Genomic DNA, 20,686 nt, shown 5'->3' with positions numbered 1-20,686 from the left:
TGTTCTCTACGTGAGACCATCTGTGAGAGAGGGAAACCGAGGGTTGAGATGGGTGTCTCAAGAAGGTAGAAGTGTGGTGGACCTGGAGAGAGATGGGTATCGATAGAAGGTTGCCAGGCAACAGAGCTGCCTCTTGGAGTAAGTGTATACAGTTGCCCCTTTAGTGGACGGTTTATTATCTGTGTCTCTTGAACATACAACGTTTTGGGACAAATGAAATCCAAACTCAAACATCCTATGTAGAGTGAAGCAGACTAATAAAGCTCATTGATGAGTAGGGCTTTTATTTTCCCCAAAGAATCGCCCCACCAGGCTGCTAATATGAACTGATGTAACGGCCATATGATGCTCATTATGCAGCTCATCTTCATCAACTTGGTTAATGTATGGAATATTCCACGGTGTCCAGTGCAAGACACTGGGGACAGCCTTAAAAAGACTAGTGTGTGGGTTACATGGAAGTAAACACAAGAGGAGAGTAGGTTGAGGCCATCTGTAAACTGTCAGCTCATTTAACCTTCACTGTGGTGATACTTGACACCTAAAAACTGAGATCTGAAGAGAAGCGTTTCAGATCTCTAAATAGGTCAGACATAAGATTCAACCTTTGAGAGGATCCAATTAGTTGCTAGGGTGTCAGACCTTCCACACAGGTTCCAATTGGGTTGGATTTCTCTTGGGGTGAGAAAAAAAGAGAGGTGGTTTCTCTAAAAATGACAGCAATGAAATGGAGACTTTTGTGTGAATAACTGTAAGATACAAAGATTTATATTGTTTATAGCACATGGAATATATGCCATAGTTTTAATGGCTTGACTGTAATTTTTAATAGGTTCAGCTGGTTTTAGAACTACCTGACCAGACACTACTAACCTTCCCTCTTTGACACCAGAATTTCTTCATAAAATACAGTCTGGGATTTATTTTAAGCTTATTATAAAGAATGACAGTTCTACTGTAAAGTCTTCAAAGTCATTGGCTCCCAAAAACAAAGTGACGGCAAAGACTCTAGTTTGCAGTCTGGGTCTCCAGAGGATAAGTTATAATGAGTGGCATGCAGAAAACCTCCATCTTGACGACCATCTTGAACTTGATCATGTGATAGATCCTTCCAAGGAAACCCACCTGCTTGGGATTTGGAACTCTGAATGTTTTTTAATTGATTAAGGGTTTTATACATAAACACAGTAGATTTTTAATGTTTTTGAGTCAGCCACATTTTTGTGTGTGAAGTATTAAATAACATTTCAAATGTGGACTTTCCATGTCCTGGGAACCTAGTCAACTAGTTCATCTCTTTCTCCACAAGCCAACAGAGACATTTGGTCATCAGAAATATAAATCATTTGTTACCGAACACACTCATAACGAGTTCCAAGCCACACTGGAGTTTGCTACATAATTCCACATGTGTGTTTGGTAGCCTTGGTGACTAGTTGGAGACTTATCTTCTGACTTCCAAAATCACAGCAGTATGGCTAAACAGTGGTTCTCAATCCCCCGAATGCTGCAACCCTTCAGTACAGCTAGCTCCTCATGTTGTGATGACCCCAACCATGAAGTTATTTCCGTTGCTACCTCATAACTGTAATTCTGCTAGTGTTATGAATCATAATGTAAATATCTGTGGTTCCTGATGGTCTTGGGCAACCCCTGTGAAAGGGTCATTGGAATACCCCACCCCTCCCCCGCAAAGGGTCATGACCTACAGGATAAGAACTAGGTGGAAAATACATTCAGTTATTACTCCAATCATCTAGGATAATATTTATTCTGTTTTGAAAGGAAAAAAAATCCCATTCCATATTGTTACCTACCTTGAGTTTTTTTTGTCACAGGAACTAAAACCTGATGTTTTACTTTTATTTTATTTAATCAAAAGCTACTCAAGTTGTCCTGAGACTTGCATGACCTGGAAGCACCACCCTCTTTCAGTTATGGCTGTTGATGAGAGAATTTCACCCAGGCCTCGGAAAGGGAATGGGATCTGGGAAGAACGGTTAAGGGGGACGCTAAGGGGCTGCTGGTGTGAAGGGTGTGTCCTGAGAAAGAGGTCCTGTGAAAAGAATTTTTAAAGGACGCATCTGACAACAAGATGCCAAAAATAGTTTTGGAAACCACTACTACCACCCCCCTTTTAAAGCTATCTAAGTTTTAATGCTGTGACTAAGAGAGCATGCCTTAGTAATGTGCACATTTGAGTAAGTCATTCAGAAGCCTTTATCGTAAACTACGGAAAAACCCCAGTGGTGACGGTGGAGCTTCAGCAAAAATCGAGAGACGAAGAAAGGTCCAGGCGGCACGAGAGGTGTGAGGTTGCAGGTAGAGGATGCATTTATTTTCTGAGGACTCTGTCCCTTCTTGCCAAGGCCCAAGGAGGAGTCTGCCTGTCCTCTGGGCTCTAACCCTTTTGCAGGCTCCACCCAGGGAGGTGTCTGGCCAGAGTGTAGGGTCCAGCTTAAGTTTCATATACCAACAGTCTGCTCCTGGGGAGCTCCCCTGCTGGTTCTCCAGCTTCCCCGGGACACACAACACTCTTAGATGAATCTCGCAAGCTAGCCCCCTTACATCATCTTTTATTTTCACGCGCTTCAAGCTCTCCACCACAACTGCCGTGCAAGCCACACTAGGACGTCAGACCTTCCAAACCTTTAATCTAGTTCTTAGCTTTTAGCATTGCTAGTGATTTTATCCCTTTGGGCCAGAGGGAAAGTCATCCATTGTGGTTTCTATAAGGACTCTGCATGTCTCCTTGTTTGCTTCCTAAGTGATTAAAAATAATCATTTTTTTATTGACCTAACTCTGCTGATTGCTTTAAATTGATCATCTGCCTTAATATGTCTCAGGAATGTGAGGCTTAAATGATTAGTTTGACTTTATAATAAGGAAACTGAAGTCCTGAGAGCTGAGATGATGAGTTAAAAGAAAAAAAAATTCACAAAACCTAGATGTTCTGGAGTTGGGTTTCACACATTAAATCCAAAGGCTGAGCTTGTCTCTCTTTCTTAACCTTTTTCCTCGTCCAGGTCTAACAGCAAAACTGCCCATGTAGGCTTGACGTGGACTAGCATAGCGAACCTCTTCCTGTTTTGGGGTTCTAGAATCTCCTGAAGGAAACCAGAGGTGCGGTATTCTTAACTGGCGTTTAGAGCTTAGGTTACTAGGCATGCAGGTAGTATTAAGTTAAAGGACTAGAAATATGAAGTGTGAAGTTGTATTTCTAGCTTTTAATGACTCATCACTATGGGAAGGAGAAGGAATTGGCTCGCGGAGAACAGGGCAGAAGGAAAGGAGCTTATGCTAGGATTGGATTGCAAGTCCAGTCTAGCTGGAGCAAGAAGTACAGCCCAGTGGGGGATTTAACGCAGGGGGAAGGACCGTGGGTTTGTTAAGGAGCAGACTGAATAGGAAGAACCAACAGCAGGGGAGCCCGGCTCCTGTGGAAAACGCTCAATATTTCTGAGCAGTAAGCCTGTTTCTGTCCCTTCAGGAACGAGAATGCATTAAAAATCGTCCGTCAGGAGGGGACTGGAGAGAGATGGCTCAGTGGTTAAGGTCTCCTTTAGACAGTACCCAGAGTTCAGATCCCAGTTCCTGTGCCAGGTAGTTCACAGCCACATGTAACATCAGCTCCAAGAGGCCCGGTACCCTCTTCTGGCCTTTATGTGGACAGTCCACATGTGCTCATACAGGCACACAGATGCCCACATGCACAATAATAAAAAGAATTAACCCTTAGAGAAGGAGTCTCAGCCATCCTTCTGAAGTGGCTACATAAAGTTTCATCCTGTTTGTAACATTTTTTTTTTTTACCAACTCGTGATTGAAGACCTGTTTCATGAATAGCATGCGTTGCTGGGGTCACCTGTGGACTAGCCCCGTCCCCCCACCCAGCAAAAAAGCTCTGCTAATAGCTTGATGTGGTACAGCAAAACAAAACAGAAAGTCAGAACTTATTCTATCATTTTAGTCATTATTGTTTTTTTAAAGAACCAAACACAGCAAATCAGTTTTCCCTTTGGTGATTTTTATTCTCCTTTGATGTGTCCTGATGAACCATCTACACATACGTTTGAAATATGAGAAGCCACTCCAAAAGATAAGCAAGTCCGAAGCATCCTTTCCCAACAAGAAACACTGAGCGGTTAAAGTCTTTGACTTTTGTTTTTACATGCACGATGCATGTGTGATATATTTTACATGGATCATATATACTTAAGGCAGGGTTCTCAGAATCATACAGGACTTTTGAAGTTTGCTAATCAGAAGTTAATTTCATTTTTGGGATCTCTCACTCCCCCCGCGCCCCCCGCGCGCCCCCCCCCCCCGCAGTACTTCAACCAGGCCCATGTCCCTGCTATTTTCTTGAGACCCAATGCATTTTAAAACGTAGCAAATTGGCCTATAAGTTAAGCGACAAAATCAAGATTGCAGACTGTCTAGACTGTTTAGAGGAATGGCCGAAAGTGAGGTTTCGCCAGGGGGATGAATGCAAAGCATGTTTGATAGCTTTTGACCCTTGAAGTCGCTTGCATTTCTGTGTAATTATCAGCTACCATATCTGTCTCTCTGACTACAAGCTGTGTGCTATCCGAGGTCAAGGACTGCTTCCTATTTGTTTTTCCAGAGGCCTAGCCCTTGGCAGGCCATTCAATAAATGTTTCTTAAATTGACTGAATTAGAGCTGCAAAAGGAGTCATAGACAGAGCGAGCCAGTGAGGCAACAGCTCTCTTCTGAAAGGGCCTGCGGATTTTCAACAAGTTCACCGGGGCGCTCAGAAGCCGCTGTGAACTGGGCAGTTTCCGGAAGTGCTGGTCGGATCCGGCCGTGGGTGTCCCAGGATGCTCGGGCTTCCAGCGCGGCGAAGTTCTCCAGTTACACCTTCCCAGGAGTTAACTGACTTCTATAACTTCTGCCCACACTGGCAATACCGCATGGGTTACATTATGTTTAGTGTGTGTGTGTGTGTGTGTGTGTGTGTGTGTGTGTGTGTGTGTGTGATAGAGAGAGAGAGAGAGACAGACAGACAGAGACTGAGAGAGACAGAGACAGAGAGAGAGCATGTTAGAGGACAACTCAGATGAGTTAGCGTTCTTTGATTATGTGGATCCGAGGGTTTGAACTCGGGTTTAACCATCTCAGTGACTTAATTCCTCTCTCTTTTTTTTTCTTTTTTCCTCAAAAATGCTTGTGCGTCTTTGTTTGTTATTCCCTTTTTATCTTTTTCATGGAGTGACTTAGCCGAACTTGGGCTCCTCAGCTAGGAAGAGTTACCTTGACCTGCCTGTATCCAGTTGCCCATCTGGAGCCTGAGTGACCCTGACATTCTACACCCGGCATCATGAACTCGAATTCTCTGTAGCCACTGCTTTGGGCTTTCCTTTACCTCCCCCTCCCCCCCAAGCCTGGTGCAGACCCTAAGGGTGGCCCTTCAGAGGAGCCCTTTGCAGCGCCCTAACTTCTCTGGATCCCCTTGTCTTCCTCGCCATCAACGTGCCGTCTTGGTCAGGGCTTTCTATTGCTGTGATGCAACACCATGTCCAAAGAGACTTGTCAAGGAAAGGTTTTATTTGGCTACAAATCACAGTTCATCATCAAAGGAAGTCAGGAAAGGAACTTAGGCAAGGCTGGAACCTGGAGGCAGGAGTTGATGCAGAGGCCGTGGAGGGTGCTGCTTACTCGCTTGTTTCCCTATGCTTGCTCAGCCTGCTTCTCTCTCTCTCTCTCTCTCTCTCTCTCTCTGTCTCTCTCTCTGTCTGTCTGTGTCCTCCCCCCCCCCATCCCCCTCCCTCCCTTTCTACCTGCTTTATTATAGAACCCAGGACCACTGGTCCAGGCACCACCCACCACAGAGTGTACACTCCCCCATCAGTTATTAATTATGCTCTACAGCCTGGTCTTATAGAGGTGTTTTTCTCAACGGAGGCTCCCTCCTCTCTGAGGACTGTAGCTTGCTTGCGTCAAGGTGACATAAAACTAGCCAGTGCATTTGCCAAATCCCCACCCTGAATAGCCCTTTCCATTGCTCACATCACTAATGTTAGTCCTTCTTTCAGGCTCTAACCTCAATCTTTTCCAATCTGCCTTTCCAGGTTGTCTTTGATAATCACAAATCCGATTTACTTTTAAAAATAAATGCGAGATTCTTCAGATATTATCTCTACATAATGCCAATGTATCTACGAGTATGCCACAGTAATTTCTGGAAAAGAGGTAGGAGTAGAGTCACTGAAGTTGCAGATAGCTGCTGCCTGTCTCTCTTGTCCCAAAGAAAACGGGGGGGGGGGGCAGCTGTGTGGTTAATAGCTACGGCAACCACAAAATATTGTACTTGTAAGTCGTGGTTTTATTATTGTTATGATTTTAGAGTGTTTTCCAATTTTGCCCATGGGCAAGTTTTTAATTAGGAATTTGGAGAAGGAAAGACGAAGGAATGTACGTCTACCTCGTGTTGCAAGCTAGACTGATGCCACCACCACATCTGCAAGAAGACGCATGGTGGCTATAACTAAACCACAGGCAGACAGTTGAATTGTAAATGAAATTCCTTATAGACACATTAAAATTAGTGAATTCTATATGTTGTTATGGCAACACATAAGGTAATTTTTCCTAATTCATCTGCAGGATTCTTTTTTTTTTTTTTTTTTTGCATTTTGGCGTTTAACCTCCATAATATATCCCTGAAAAAAAATAACTCTTTGTTGTTATTCTTAATGATTGTTTTTTTTAAAATTTTTGATGTAGGTTTTCATTCTATAGCCAAGATCATCCTTGAACTGCTTCAATTTATATCTCATGCATTCCTGTCTAAATCTCACGACAATCTGGTCTCGGCCTCCCAAATGCTAGGATTATAGGTGTGCATTACCACATCACCTAGAAAACATTAATTATTTAAAAGATCACGTGCAATATTCAATTAAAAGATTTTTTTATCTTTTAAAATATTCTCTCTTTTTTTTTGCTATTGTTTTCAAAGGGCCTCATTATACCATGGCTCTACTCCTGTGGTCTTTGATTTCCAGTATGTTCTGAGTCCCCATGTACCTAGGGAGTGTTCTGAGAACATATAAATTACCTATCACGAAAGGAGACTGAACACCGTTGGCCAGAAACTTGATGATTCTATGCAAGGTCAGATAGATTGTTTGTTTATTATTTATCTTTGTTTTGAAAATCAGAGAAGGCACAATGACAAAGGACAAGAAGCTGTGATGGCTCCTTTTGCCCTCAGTCATCTTAGTCTCGGGAGATGACTGCTGGGGCTCGTCACATCACGTAACACACCTGTTCAGACAGGCTGTGCCCGAGAGCTGACTTGCAGGCTGTGGGGAGCAGCTTGCATTGCACCCCTGAGCTTCCTGGATCTAGAAACGAGGTGAAGGCTATCCGCAGCAACAGATTTGCGACACCTGACAATTCCACGAGCCTGTCCAAGTTCCGCCCCAGGTCTTCACTCTTGCTATCCGTGTTGCCAATCAGGCATTCTTGGGGAAAGCGTCCAAATGTTCCATGGGTCCTCTGCCCTGTCTCCTAACAGTTACACTTCTTACTCTTCAGCAGAATTCTGGGGGGCGTGGCCGTATTGGCACGGGGTGTGTGGGTTGCTGCGTGTCACTGGATTCGCTTTTGATTGAACCAATGCCAACAAAGGTCCTTTTCACTCCACTAGAGCTACTGAAAATTAGGCAAACGGTCATTTGGAGATGACGTCTCCATGCAGTTCTCATTGACTTGGTAAAATTCAGATAACTGAGTGTGAGGAGTAATCTTCAGATAGCTGAGCCGCTGAGGGGTCAGGTCCAGGAAATACCATTCACACTATAATGAAATGTATGCTCTCGGGTGGGTGTCCTACCAAGGCCCATGTCACACATTATTATCCTTAAATCCTCCTGGGTCTTGCTTTGCTAAAATATGTAAAATAATGATGCCCACTTTATGAGGTCGTTTCAGGAATCAAATGGGCGTGCTCTAATATCCAAAATTATTATTAGATATATCAAGGTAGTGCAGTAAAGGTAAATATCTTAACAATTCATGGTAATTTACCACCAGTCAAAGAATAGTGATTATTAAAAAGAGGTGAATCCCCTAAAACCCATGTCTTACCTTGGAATCTGAAATAAAGTTCCTTTAATTTTGCCTTCTTTGAATCTAAAATAACTCAGTGTTTGGAAAGTGGTCCTGATGCCAGAACCCAAGTGATAGAAACTTAAACTTTGGGGCTTAGTGGAAACCACCTCTATTAGAAACTCTTTAGCCTTTGGTGTCTCTAATGAGCCAATGGGATGTTAAGTCCCAATAGATGACTGACCTATTCCTAGTATTATGGTCAATTATCAATACATATTTTGATTAATAACTATCATTTATTACCTTCATACTGATGGCAGGAATTGTTTCTCTACACAACAGTCCCTTGAAGCAGGAACTACGTTGGCCGGGTCCCTGCTGTTTTCGGATGAGGAAAAATAACTAGGAAAGTGGCGTGCCTGAGTCAACAGCACTGCAGGGTTGGGGTTCTTATGCTGGTGGCCCGATGCCAGACCTCGTTCACCATGCCACTCTGCTTCTTTACATAAAGCGGGGTCTCACTATGTAGCCCCAGCTGGCCTAGAACTCACTGTGGAGACCATGCTGACCTTCAGTTCAGAGAGATCTGCCTGACTCTGCCTCCCTTGTGCTAGAATTAAAAGCAGCTGGCTGCCACCATATACTCTGCTGTGTCCCATCATCTGCCATCTCCATTGTATTACCTGAAGGGAACTCACTGGGGGTAAAGTTTTTATCTTCTTCCTGTTCTAAGCATCCGGTATGGGGCCACGTCTTCCTGGAGTAGATGTCCTGTAAATGCAAAATGAAAGCTATTTGTATCCCATATTCCAAATGTTAAAGCATTTAATCAAGATCTAAAAACTGTGTGTGTGTTTGTGTTTGTGTGTGTGTGTGTGTGTGTGTGTGTGTGCGCGCGCACACCTGCATGCATCTCCAGAGCTTCACACTTTTCCAACTCTGCAGGTAACAAACAGTCTCAGGGATGTTTGTTTCATTCTCACTGCTTGTGGGGTGCAGTGATGCCCCTGCTTACCCAAGAGTTCTTGGAATGTGAAGCCCAGTTAGCTTTGTCTCTACCCATTGCTAATTTAGGGAATGGAGAGATATATTGTCCGTTAAGAGTGCAAACAGCTCTTGTTGAGGACCTGAGTTCCATCCCCAGCACCTACTTCAGACAGCTCACAGTAGCCTTTAATTCCAGCTCCAGGGGCCTCCAAACATCCTCCTCTGGTCTCCTTGGGCACCTGCATTCACATGTATGCACTGATTCATGGATACACACTCATACACGTAATTAAAGATAATTCATTTTTAAAAATCACTAATATAGAGTAGTTTTATATTTCTTATGAACAAACTATTTCTAAAGGGTTAATAAATCTAGAAGAATATATTAGTTCACAGAATCATATTTTGACCACTCAGTGAAATTAGAATGAAACCAGGACGGAGGCATTAAGTGTCCGTGAGTTGACATGTCAATGTTAAAAATAAAGGGTAAAATGCAGCTCTGGGTCCTTTTGCTTGTTGTTGTGACTCAGTGGTCTAGAAATGTCGCAAAGATTCCAGGCCATTGACTGCCCGCTTGGATGCTGAGTACATGCTGTTTGTAGTGTGCCAATACACCACGGAGTCGCCTGTGCTTGCTTTTTGCACATGAAGGGTATGTAGGGAGCAGAAAAGGCAGCGCTCTGAGTTGTCTACTTGCCTCTCCCTGGGTAGGCCTGTAATTGATTCCAGATGTGCGTGGCAGAAACAGTAGGGACTGAGTCTCAGTTGAACAGTTCCAATGCACTAGTAAAATCCAGATGAGAAACAGTAGTGCTTTCTACTCAATGGAGCGTGGAGTCGGGTTGCTGGTGGGACTGTGTCTTCAGAAGGGAAGGGAAACCCCTTTAAGGCAGCTGCCTTCCTCATTGGTGTGGGTAGGGCAATGGTAAAACCTCTAGACATGAAAATAGTTTAAAATATAGGGTTTCTGTCACCTGCCCTATTTCAAGTCCTTCGGTGACTATATCCTTTATTTTCAAAGTTCCAAGTCAGCATGGAAGGTTCATATGTGGGCCCCACTCTCGCCCTGGTCAATTCCCCATCGGATCTTCTCTCTTCCACACTGAGCTACAGACTGCTGACGCCCTGTCTATTTGATTGGGGTCTCACACTCTAGACCATGACCATGTAGTTCTTTCTGTATGGTCTTCTGTATTTGCTTGGTCTTCTGCTTGTCTTACTGACCTACAGTTGAAAGAAGATCAGATGGACAACAGTCCCGGGAAGCAGGGCAGGCTAATCCATTCCCAGGGAATCCAAGATGTCCTCCTCAGTCGCAGAGTAAAAGCCAAAGTCCAAAATCAAGCAAGCCTAACAGTTGGCGACACTGTCCCTCACAGATGTCAAGGAGAACCAGGCACTTGGCATGGCGTAGCAACAGATGACGTCAAAAGCAAGCCAGCAAATGTGTTTGGGCCACAGCTATAAACTGGGCATCAGGAAACTTGCTCAAAGTGCAAGCAAGTCTGATAAAAGCGAAAGGAAACAAATCCAGAATATTTGCCAGAAAACTCACTGCAATTTGAGAATTAAATTTGCTCTGTCAAGCCCCCCCGCCCTTTTTTTAACAAACAGATAGTTGTCCATTCTATGTGCATTGTTACCTAAAAAAATGGGGGTGACCATTCTGTCTGTATTATTCAGGTTGAGTCCTGCCTTTGACCTAGACCGGGGTCCCACAATTAACCCCCTCCCCCACTTTAACCGTATGTACGTCCAACATATAGATGAAGCTAGCTGTGGCCATGAATTGAGATTTGTGCAGAGACGATCAGCCAAAACAGAGCTGTGTGTAGAGATGGAATGACTTGACTGTCCTATCCCATCACCGTGGCAGTGTGAGAGATTACCACTCCATTCAAGCCTGTAGCCTAGTTAAGGTGATGGGATTCTCTCACTCATGAAAAAGCAATGTCAGAGATACCCTTATTCCGCCCAAAGTTTGTGCGGCGCAGGCTCAAGTCAATGCAGAGCTGAAAAGTCTTGGAAGCATCATCTATGTAATAGGCAGTATCCTTCCCACACTGTTGTCACGTCAAGATGGCCACCGCCATCTCCCTGGCCAATGGGAAACCAGAAGCCCGCTTGGTTGAGCATGTCTCCGGGGCTCCACGAGATTTACCAGCATGTTCTAAAGAGGGGATATTGTCTGGTTCTTATTCTCCTCCTTGGTTTTCTCATCTACAAAGTGGGAAGCAATAGTTCTGTAAGGCCATGGTGACCTTGTAGATGAGTAAGAGTTATCACACACATGCCAGACAGAGCTAGTATTAGGCGACTGTCTCGCCGTCTGAGCTCTCCAGCGTCAGGGAGACTTAGATTACACACCCCAGGCAGGGCCAGTCACAAAGCAGCCACCTGTGTGAGTCTGAAGTGGGTGCAGGAACTACCCCGGGGAAAGAACTTGGTACCTTAACGGTGATTAAAACTACAGCTTACCCAGGGTGAGGATTTTCTTCCACTGAGGGAGGAGAGGTGGAAATAAAGGAGTTAAAGGGTAGGAAACCTACTGGGTTTGTTGGTTCAGAGTCTCCAGCTTGGGGACGGTTTTAGAATAGCTTTGTGCTTTGAAGTGTGGCTGCCCATTCATCTTGATCAGGCATCGCCTCTCTCCCCTGATTTCCATACCATCCCTCCGAGCACTATATGTCTCTAAATATATGTGCTTAGGCCAGATGCGCTTTCTTCCTGATTAATCTTTTAAGCAATCTCCGCAATGGTTTCCTGTCTGGCTCATACAGCTTGGCTTGTAGCCAGCCCTACATACACGGTGACTAGCTCCTTGAAGTCAGTGGGCATCTCGCCTCAAGGCAGTTCTTGAGGAAGCACCATGGTTTCACCCATGGCCTGCGAGCTCTAAATACCATCTGAGGTTACTTGCGAGCTCTCTGTGGAGGAGGACAAGTCGTTTCTAGAAGGGCGCCTTTGTACTCTCTGCTTTTTGTTGGATAATTCAGTGTGATAAAGACATCTATAGGATCTAAACGAGCAGCAGGAAACATTACTTCCTCATCACACAATTCAAAAGAGTCACAGGTGAATTATGCATTTGGTATTGTGAGAACCTCTCAATTAACAATGGCAGATGCCACCCAGAGTTTCCTTAAAGAAAGAAAGGGAAAAAAATCTTAGGAAGAGGCCCCTTCCCCTTGCATTCATTTGCTTCCCTGCAAATTCCCAGCCTGCTTCAAGGAGGGTTTTAGAGAACAGTCTTTGAGTTATGAATACCATCTAGTGAAGAATGTATCTTAATGACTGTGGCAGCAGAAAAAAAAAGACACTGAAATTGGGCCACACAAGAGCCCCAGGTTAGGTTGCTGTTTCTCCACTGACTGTGAAGCCATCTTAGCTTTTCATAGCCATCATAAGGCCTTATATAAGATGAACAATGTGAATATTACCCATCTAGAGCAAAATCATGTTCCCGATTGTGGAGAATGTTATGCAGAGGGAAATGCCCGAAGGTAAGCCAGGAATACCGTGTCATCAGTTGCAAAGTGCCCTCTTGTTACATAAGTTGTCTTGGTGTTGACCGTGTTAAAGCCCCAGTGCATTCAATGGGTGTGACTCACATACAGCTGAGCGCCTCACAAACATCTGTGTCTACCAATGGCTGCGTAGAGGGGAGACGAGGGCGTCGCACATGGCTTCCAGATGTTTCTGTACCCTCGGTTTCACAGCGGTGTCTTACAGCTGATTCAGAGGTACAGCCAGAAATGAGCGCCTTTGGCTTTTTAGAACGGCTATGGATTCTGAATTCCTTTCCATTCAAATTCCAGTTTATGGAAGCCATTGTCCTTGTAATTAAGATCTAAGCTCGTTTCGGGAAAGTAGGTCAGTGTTTCAGTGGGAAGGCTCTATTAAACCGGCATCCAAAATGAAGAGTGGCATCTGGCCAACTGGATTCTGCCTTTAAATCTTAGTTTTGCAGACCCATGTTTTCAGTTTGAACTCTGGGTATTTGCAGCAGGCTTATTGGGCTCTTGTTTTAATATAGGCCCCGAGCAAACTTCCAAGGGAAGTCAACTTACAAAAAAAATGAGGATGTAGTAGATAGATTGATGTCCAGATGCATCGTATTCTTTGAAAGTGTGGATTAGAGCCCAGCGGTGTTTGGGTGTTGGTGCACACCTTTCATCCAAGCTCTTGGGAGGCAGAGACAGTCAGATCTCTGAGATGGAAGCCAGTCTGGTCTACATAGTGAGTTCCAGGACAGCCAGAGCTACACAGAGGAACCCTGTCTCAAAAAAAAAAAAAAAAAAAAAAAAAAAAAAAAGAGGAAGGAAGAAAGTGTGGGCTAAATAAGTTAATCTTAATAGGGCATCATGAGTACTAGAAGTGACCTGGAAGAGACTCAAGTGAGCATGTGCCTAAGAGAATCTTCGTAGTGACAGCAAACTTGAATTGAGTTCTGTTTGATTGACTAGAGTATTTCAGGCTGAAATACCTGAGAAACTTTTGTGGCTGGCGTTCGTACAGTAGGGGAGCCGTGCAGATGTGGGGTGAGGATGTTTTCTCTTTCTTGTAAGGGGAGGATGTCATGATCACACTCGTAATCGAAAGGACTCCAAGTGGGAAAGCTGTGGAGATACAGGTCTGTGAAGGAATGTTTTAAGCGAGCAACCATGAGGGCCTGAGCATGAGCAGCAACAGCGGACTCATGAGCAGACCACAAAGAGCCTTCCAGACGGTTGGCTTAGGCATAGACTTATAGAGGAAAATGAATTAATCAAGTGTATCCGATCCCATTGACTTGGTGATGCTGATGCCATTGGGTGGAAAGATGCAGAAAGACAAGGAGACTCTTTAATTAAAGATCAGGTGAAAGGGGACATAGGTGTCTCCTTTGACGTAGCTCAGATGGGTCCAGACTTCAAAAGAGTGACAGCCTGAAGTCCTGCAGAGCTCGGCCTCTGAGACATCCTTTCAGTGTGGCGACAAATAAATCTGAAAGAGAGAATGCCCATATTTTGGCTGCTTCTGTAGTTTTGAAGAGCAGGGTATTTCATATTGTTTGTGGTTTCCCTACTCATCTACTCCCTGATCATATTTCAAGGTTTTGTTTTTACTCATCAGAATGACAGGAAGTTTTCAAAGTCTGTTTCCTTCAAGTTTGGCCTCAGACTTATTTTCAGGATTAGGTGTTTGTTTTCCCGTTTGTTTCCATAACAACCCAACCTAGAATTCCTATATATAGTCAGCCAGCATCCATTGTTCCCCTGGCCATTGTATCATAATCTTTTGCTCCCAGGCCAGAGAACTCCACTGATGAGAGAAGACGGGGAGGTGCCAGGGTCCCTGGCCTGGAGATTCTCAAGACATCGTCAAAAGGAGGAAATAAAAATAATGTAGCTGTCTCTAGAGATTCAAGGTCCCCTCCAGACACTATCCAGAATTGAGATGGCATGTACGCGATTTCCTTTCACAATGGCCCGCGGAAACAGACATCTTCAGGGGAAGTAACTAGAAGGCTATATTGACCACTTGTAGTTTTTATTATAAATCTGCATGCCAGTTTTCCTGAACAGCTGGTATCCCAAGAAGGAGTGCAGGATTGCGGCACAAAGGAACTTATATAGGGTGCAAGAAATCTTTCTGAATACTTACACTTATTGAAGTTCCGTGAATCCCCCTGACACCTCTATGTCACATACTGAGTGTCTTAGCCAGTGTTCTACTGATGTGGCCGCCCACCATCAGCACGATGGGATGCATGGAGAGAAACACGAGACACCGTCGGCGTGATGGGTCACACGGTAGCACATTCTCTGCCTTGGCCAAAACAAAACAAAAACCCAACAACATGACAAAACTCACACCCTCTTACCAAATTGTATATACAGTGCATCATGTTAACTACATTACATGCTGCCGTGAGGTAGAGCTTAGTCTTTATATTTTGCATGAATGTACTGGCTAGTTTTTTAGTCACCTTGATACGAGCTTGTGCTGTCTGAGAGGTGGAAACCTCAATTGAGAAGACAACCTCCATAAGTTGAGGCTACAGCAGATCTTTTTTTGGTAGTCTGTAGCCTGGGTCTGTCCCGAGAGTGTTGGCAGCACTTAGGAGGACTTAGCATGAGGTAGAAGGAGGTGATGGAGAGGACCGCAGATGTGCTTGTGTTGACAGAGTGGAGACTTGAGCAAAAAAGCTCATTTGGTGTGATGGGAAGATTTCCACAAGGGTGGTGGTAGCTTTCCAACAGAATTTTGAAGGTTGGGTGGGAGTTGCAATAGGAAAGTTTGTAGTGGCAAATGCCGCCACCACAGCGAGTAGCCTGCCTGGCCTGACCAAGGGCCAGCATCAGTGACATACTTGGCATGTTGAAGGCATCACAAACTCGCTGGAAGTGAGGCTGAAGCCAAGAGATGGGCCAGACTGAATTGCTGCATGCACATCACATGCATCATTGTACCATAATCACACAGTGACACATGCTGCTCAGGCTAGGTCTTGGAGGAGGCAGGAGCAGGTAAGATGCTGAGTTGCGATTGTGGAATGGGAAGACCCAGGAGATCAGTGGGTGGCAAGGCACAGGATGGAGGCACTAACATTCCAAATGCAAGAGGAAGAATTTGAGGTAGCTAGTTTCTAGCATATTGAGTAGGTTTGAGGCCTCCCCTGAGCCCCTTTCCTGCTGTAGATGAAGGACTGGTGTTGTCATCCCTAAGGGACATTGCATTTCCCAGTGTAACATAATTCTTTGTTCCCTCCAGAATCCTAGGACATTGTACACACACACACACACACACACACACACACACACACACACACACACACACACACACACACAGAGTCAGACTGCTTTAGTCTTTTGTCAATATTTCTAAGTGGTTATATCACACAAGCGTGCCATGCCAGAAGCTCCTGCTGTCAACTACTGTGTGTCTCTAGCTGCTCTCCTTCCACAGTTAGTGAGTCTCTCAATGTCTGTCATTTCTTGTCTAGAAGTAGTGGACCATGTTCCTGCTTACCTCAGTTCTACCCCTTTCCTCCCATCATGCGCTGGATATCTACACACGTGTTTAAATCAACCAACCTTTAGTTGACGAATCATCTGCTTTTCTGAAAATTACAATCCATGTATTATTTTTAAACCTTCTTTTTGATTTTCTCTTGGAATGAGGTCTTGCTATATGATCCCAGCTGGCCTGTAACTCAGCATATTAGACACGGTTGGTCTTGAACTTGTAGCAGTCCTCATGATTCTGCCTCCTGGGTGGTGGTGGGATTACAAGGGTGCATAAATCAGCATGTTTGACTGTTCTGATGTTTTTGTACTATCATTCGACTTTTGAGATTTTTAAGTTGTGTTTACACAATCTAGTTCACCTTCTTCTGTTTGTGCTTTTCTGTTTAGATCTAGCTTGTTTTCATCTTCATTTTTAAAAGACTTATTTTTACTATTTCATTTTATGTGTATGTCTGTGTCTCCGTGTGTCTAAAGGCATATATGTGTTTGAGTTCCCCAGAGAAGTCAGAAGAGGGAGGAAGATCCCCTGGAGTTTGGTTTGAGGAGGTTGTGAGCTACCTACTACCTACCTACCAATGTGGGCACCTATTACCTACCTACCTACCTACCTACCTACCTACCTACAAATGTGGGTCCTTGACTGCCCCATATCTCAAGCCCCTTGTTTTTATTTCTAGTCACCCCCTGCCGTGTGTGTGTGTGTGTGTGTGTGTGTGTGTGTGTGTCTGTCTGTGTCTGCCTGCCTGCCTGGTTATGTGCAATTGAGTGCAGGTACCTGAGGAGGCCAGAAGAGGATGTCAGCTTTCCTGGAGCTAGAGATATAGAAGTTTGTGAGCCTCCAGATGTGGGTACTGAGAACCCTCTTGGATCCTCTTGGCCCCTGAGCCAAGCCCATCTCCTTTTTTTCCCATTGTAAGAACGTACCTGTTTAAACTTTTCTTTACTTATCTCCAAATGTCTGACGGAAACGAGCTGGGGTGCATGAAACATTTCAGCATCTGCTGGTCTTGTGTTGATCTCATTAACTAGCGCAGTAATTAATACCAGGCATGTTAATGGATGCTCTGGATTCTCTTGACAGTCCTGCTCCCTGTCTCCCTGTCTCACAGTCAATCCCTAAATGATGCTGATTGTCCCTCTTCCCCGCCCCCTTTCTGCAGCTGCCTCTGCAGTGTCCAGTTGTTTGCGTGGTATCATGGTCAAGCCCTTCTATGTCTTTCTGAGACAATAAGTCGCTTGAAGACAGAGTTCAAGTCTTACTGTCCCGGAACAGGTCTCCCGTTTACTCGATGGTCAGTAAATATTTGCTGATGAATAACCTTTGCCTTCTGTCCACCTCAGAAATGAACCTACCTGAAATTCTTTGTCTTTATTTTTCCTGGTATTTGATTCCCACTAGCCACGGAGCCTGTCTCCGAAGTCTGCATAAAAACTTAGCTCACATACAATTGAACGTGGTTGCTGGCTGCCCTGGTCTGTCTCGAAATCGAGACGACCTCCAGAATGGCACCATTCTGTGTCCCTCAGCACGAAAGAGGACCATCCTCCCCCTGCACCTCTGACTCCTACTCTTCCTGTCATTCTCCCAGCAGAAGAGCTCTCTCTGCCTATTTGTTTTCTTTGCCTCTTTTATTGCTTCGGTCAATGCAATAAGTTTTGGAGATGTGAAGAAAGTCTGTGTTTTCCTAACAGTGAACCACACCGCTCCCTCCCCTGAGCCATTTCTTGAGGGGCCTGCAACCACTTAGTAACGGATCTGAGTTGCTTGAAGGTACCCTTCATGGCTTCTTTGGTGTTGAGTCCCCAGAGGCAGCAACATACCCTGACCTCAAGACAGTGCTAACAAATGTGTATCCATCAAGTCTCCTTCCAGGCGCACTGTTCCTGCAAAGCTCACCTTCTGTCTTGACCCCTGTGAAGACACATCTCTTGAGGTTGTTTCTGCAATGGCTGATGTTTGGAGGATGAAAATAAAAATATTAAAAGCGAGAGTATTGACATGTAGCTCTGGCTAGTTATCCAGGGGATCTAGAATCAGCAAGATCTTTCCCAGTAGCCCTCTAAGGAACACAGTAAACCAGAGAGGGCTGGAATACCGTCTTTTTCTGCTTTGAAATCTTCTCTGTCCTGGAGTCCCGCCTCCTCCCAAGTGCTAGCTTCTATTTGCATACGTGTTCCTCTCCAGCCCCCTCTCAGCACAGAGAATTTTAGAGTGTTGTGTGACAACAGCCAATCCAGTATCTCATAATTGTTTTAAGGCAGAATCTCACTACTTACTCAGCCTTGGCTAGCCTGGAACTCGTTATGCACCCTTGAAATCTAGGTGTGTCTGTAGCTGCCTCCACATGCAAGCCTCTTCTGGGTCTCAGGGCGTCAGTTCTTGAGCAAACTGGAATCTTCTATGGCTTTGCTGGCCTTTTCAAGACCAGGGGAGTCACACAAACTCATGCATTCGACATCAGTGCTCAGTGTTGCAGTATTTACAAGCAAAGGGGAGTGGGTGCCAGCATCTGGGAGAGGGCCAGGCTCTGGAAGGTCCCCCCACAAAGCGGGTTGACGCTGAGGGGGTTGGTACAGATGTGTCATGCTGCTGAGATTTGCCTGTGTGTGTGTGTGTGTGTGTGAGAGAGAGAGAGAGAGAGAGAGAGAGAGAGAGAGAGAGAGAGAGAGAGAGAGAGAGAGAGAGAGAGAGTTTACCTGTCCTAACTTTAGCCAGGAGGGGAGGAAAGGCACCCAGTGCGTGGATAGCGCCAGCTGCTTCGTGAGATGTCCTGCTGGGATTTCTTGTACTTTTTCTTTGACTTTCACGCAGCATATACATTTACATTTAGAAATCGAGAAGCTTTCGTTGTTTTGCTTCTGTTGTATGATGGATGGGATAATGTGCGATAGAGTCTAGAGACAGCAGCAACCAAGTGTGTTCACTAAAAGGGACTCCCTTCTAGCGGGGTCTGCCTAAGCCATAGATGGGTACGTGAGTCTGGATGAGGGAGTGGCAGGTGAGGAAAGGGCTTAGCCTGGATTGATGCTTGCCCAGGAGCCATTTGTTTCTCTACAGCTTTGCTGGGAAGGAATTTAATGCTGGAGTCTGAGATGTGCTCTGCATGAAAACTAACCTGTGAAATTCCCTAGATGTGTGCCATTTCTTGAGGAAGCTTCCACCACTTAGTAAGAAATGGACCTTTCTGTTAGGAAGTTTGATTGTCCTCAGGGTGGATTTGTGGTCGGGGAACAGATCTCCTTCAGCAAGGCGTGGCTTTGCTTCCAGAAAAGCTTATACTGCAGAGCTGAGTGTATAGAGAAGGGCCGTATCTACCAAGAGGGTTGGGAGTTCTGGGGACACTGGCTTGGCTGTGCTCAGCCCACACTGGAACAGCATTCACAGGAGAGTGGAATGTTTGGAGCTTTGCTGAGTGTGTGGTGTGACTGGGCCTTGGATCTTAAACAGAGACACAGTCTAAGGAATGGCAAACAACCCTGCCTTTGACAGAGAGAATGAGAAGTTGACAGCCCATTCTTGTGGACCTGGGTGGGGTCCTCAGCAGACGGTAGAGGAATAAAGGAGTGGAGATAAAGGAACTAAGACAATGCTTGGCTTGTGTCTTTCCTGTCTTCCTGTGTCTCCCCAGACACACCTGGTGGTGAACCCACGGAGGCTTGTGTAGATTGATCCTCTTTTCCTTTTGTCTCTGTGTGTGTGTGCAGATTTGTTTACAAAAGGGTTTCTATCTTGAGGAATATGCACTGGGGGACAGACAGGGAAACCAGCAGAGAAAGGCATCTTAGTGGGGGTGGGGTGTGCGCTGTCCTTTGGTCAGGGAGGCCACTCCCTCAAGGTTGGCCAAGAGGCCAGTGGGATGATGGTTGGTCTTAGTTCGATCCAGGATTAGTTTTTACAACATTAGTCTGTGTCCCACCTGGGGGAACCATGCTTTGGGTAATGAGGTGTCCATCAGACGGGGAGAAGGCTTGCAAAATGCCTGTCCCATCTTTGCCTATGAGGAAAAAGAGAGAACCCCTTGTTTCCATCCCATTCTCAAGGGTGGTCTCCGCAGGCAGACACAGGTTGTGTGGGATGTGTGGGATGTGTGGGACGGGGCGTTGTTCAACTGACACCCGGAGTCCCAAGGAGTGTACTGGGAAAAGGCGCTCCCTCCACCTCCCCACCCCCATCCCATTTCCCATTAAAGCTCCTGGGGTTAAGATCCCTGCTATCTGTTTCCATCATCTTCCCTCAGAACTGCAAACTTAAAAATACCTTTCAGAGAAACTTGTTTGGAATTTCATTTTAATGGGATTTGTGAATAAATCTCCATCTTAATGCTGACTAAGCTCCAAACGGCTCTTCCAGGAGAACACTATCGGATTTTTATATTTTAAATTTTAAATCTCTTGACTCCAAAGGCATAAAACATTTTTGTATTTGTGGGAGTGCCATTTGCCTGAGCACTCCTGTTAAAGACTTTTTTTTTTTAAATCGGCTGGTGTGAAGAATTCCGGGCTGGGGTGGGGGTCTGGCTGTTGCATACGTCATCAGTCCCTTTCCGTGTCGAAGTCTGTGTGGGCTGTGCGGTTTCCTCTGTCCCACCTCTGAGGATG

At 45.1% G+C, this 20,686-nt stretch overlaps 1 protein-coding gene across 1 annotated transcript in view; it reads left to right on the top strand.

Annotated features, from left to right (window-relative positions):
- The window catches only part of Znf462 (zinc finger protein 462), a 135,150-nt gene that overhangs the window by 78,025 nt on the left and 36,439 nt on the right, over window positions 1-20,686 (top strand).

The sequence above is a fragment of the Mesocricetus auratus genome, unplaced genomic scaffold (genome assembly GCF_017639785.1).
Source record: "Mesocricetus auratus isolate SY011 unplaced genomic scaffold, BCM_Maur_2.0 Super-Scaffold_6730, whole genome shotgun sequence".
NCBI classification, from domain to species: domain Eukaryota; kingdom Metazoa; phylum Chordata; class Mammalia; order Rodentia; family Cricetidae; genus Mesocricetus; species Mesocricetus auratus.
The sequence above is the reverse complement of the archived record's forward strand: the minus strand, read 5'-3'. Positions and strand labels throughout refer to the sequence as shown.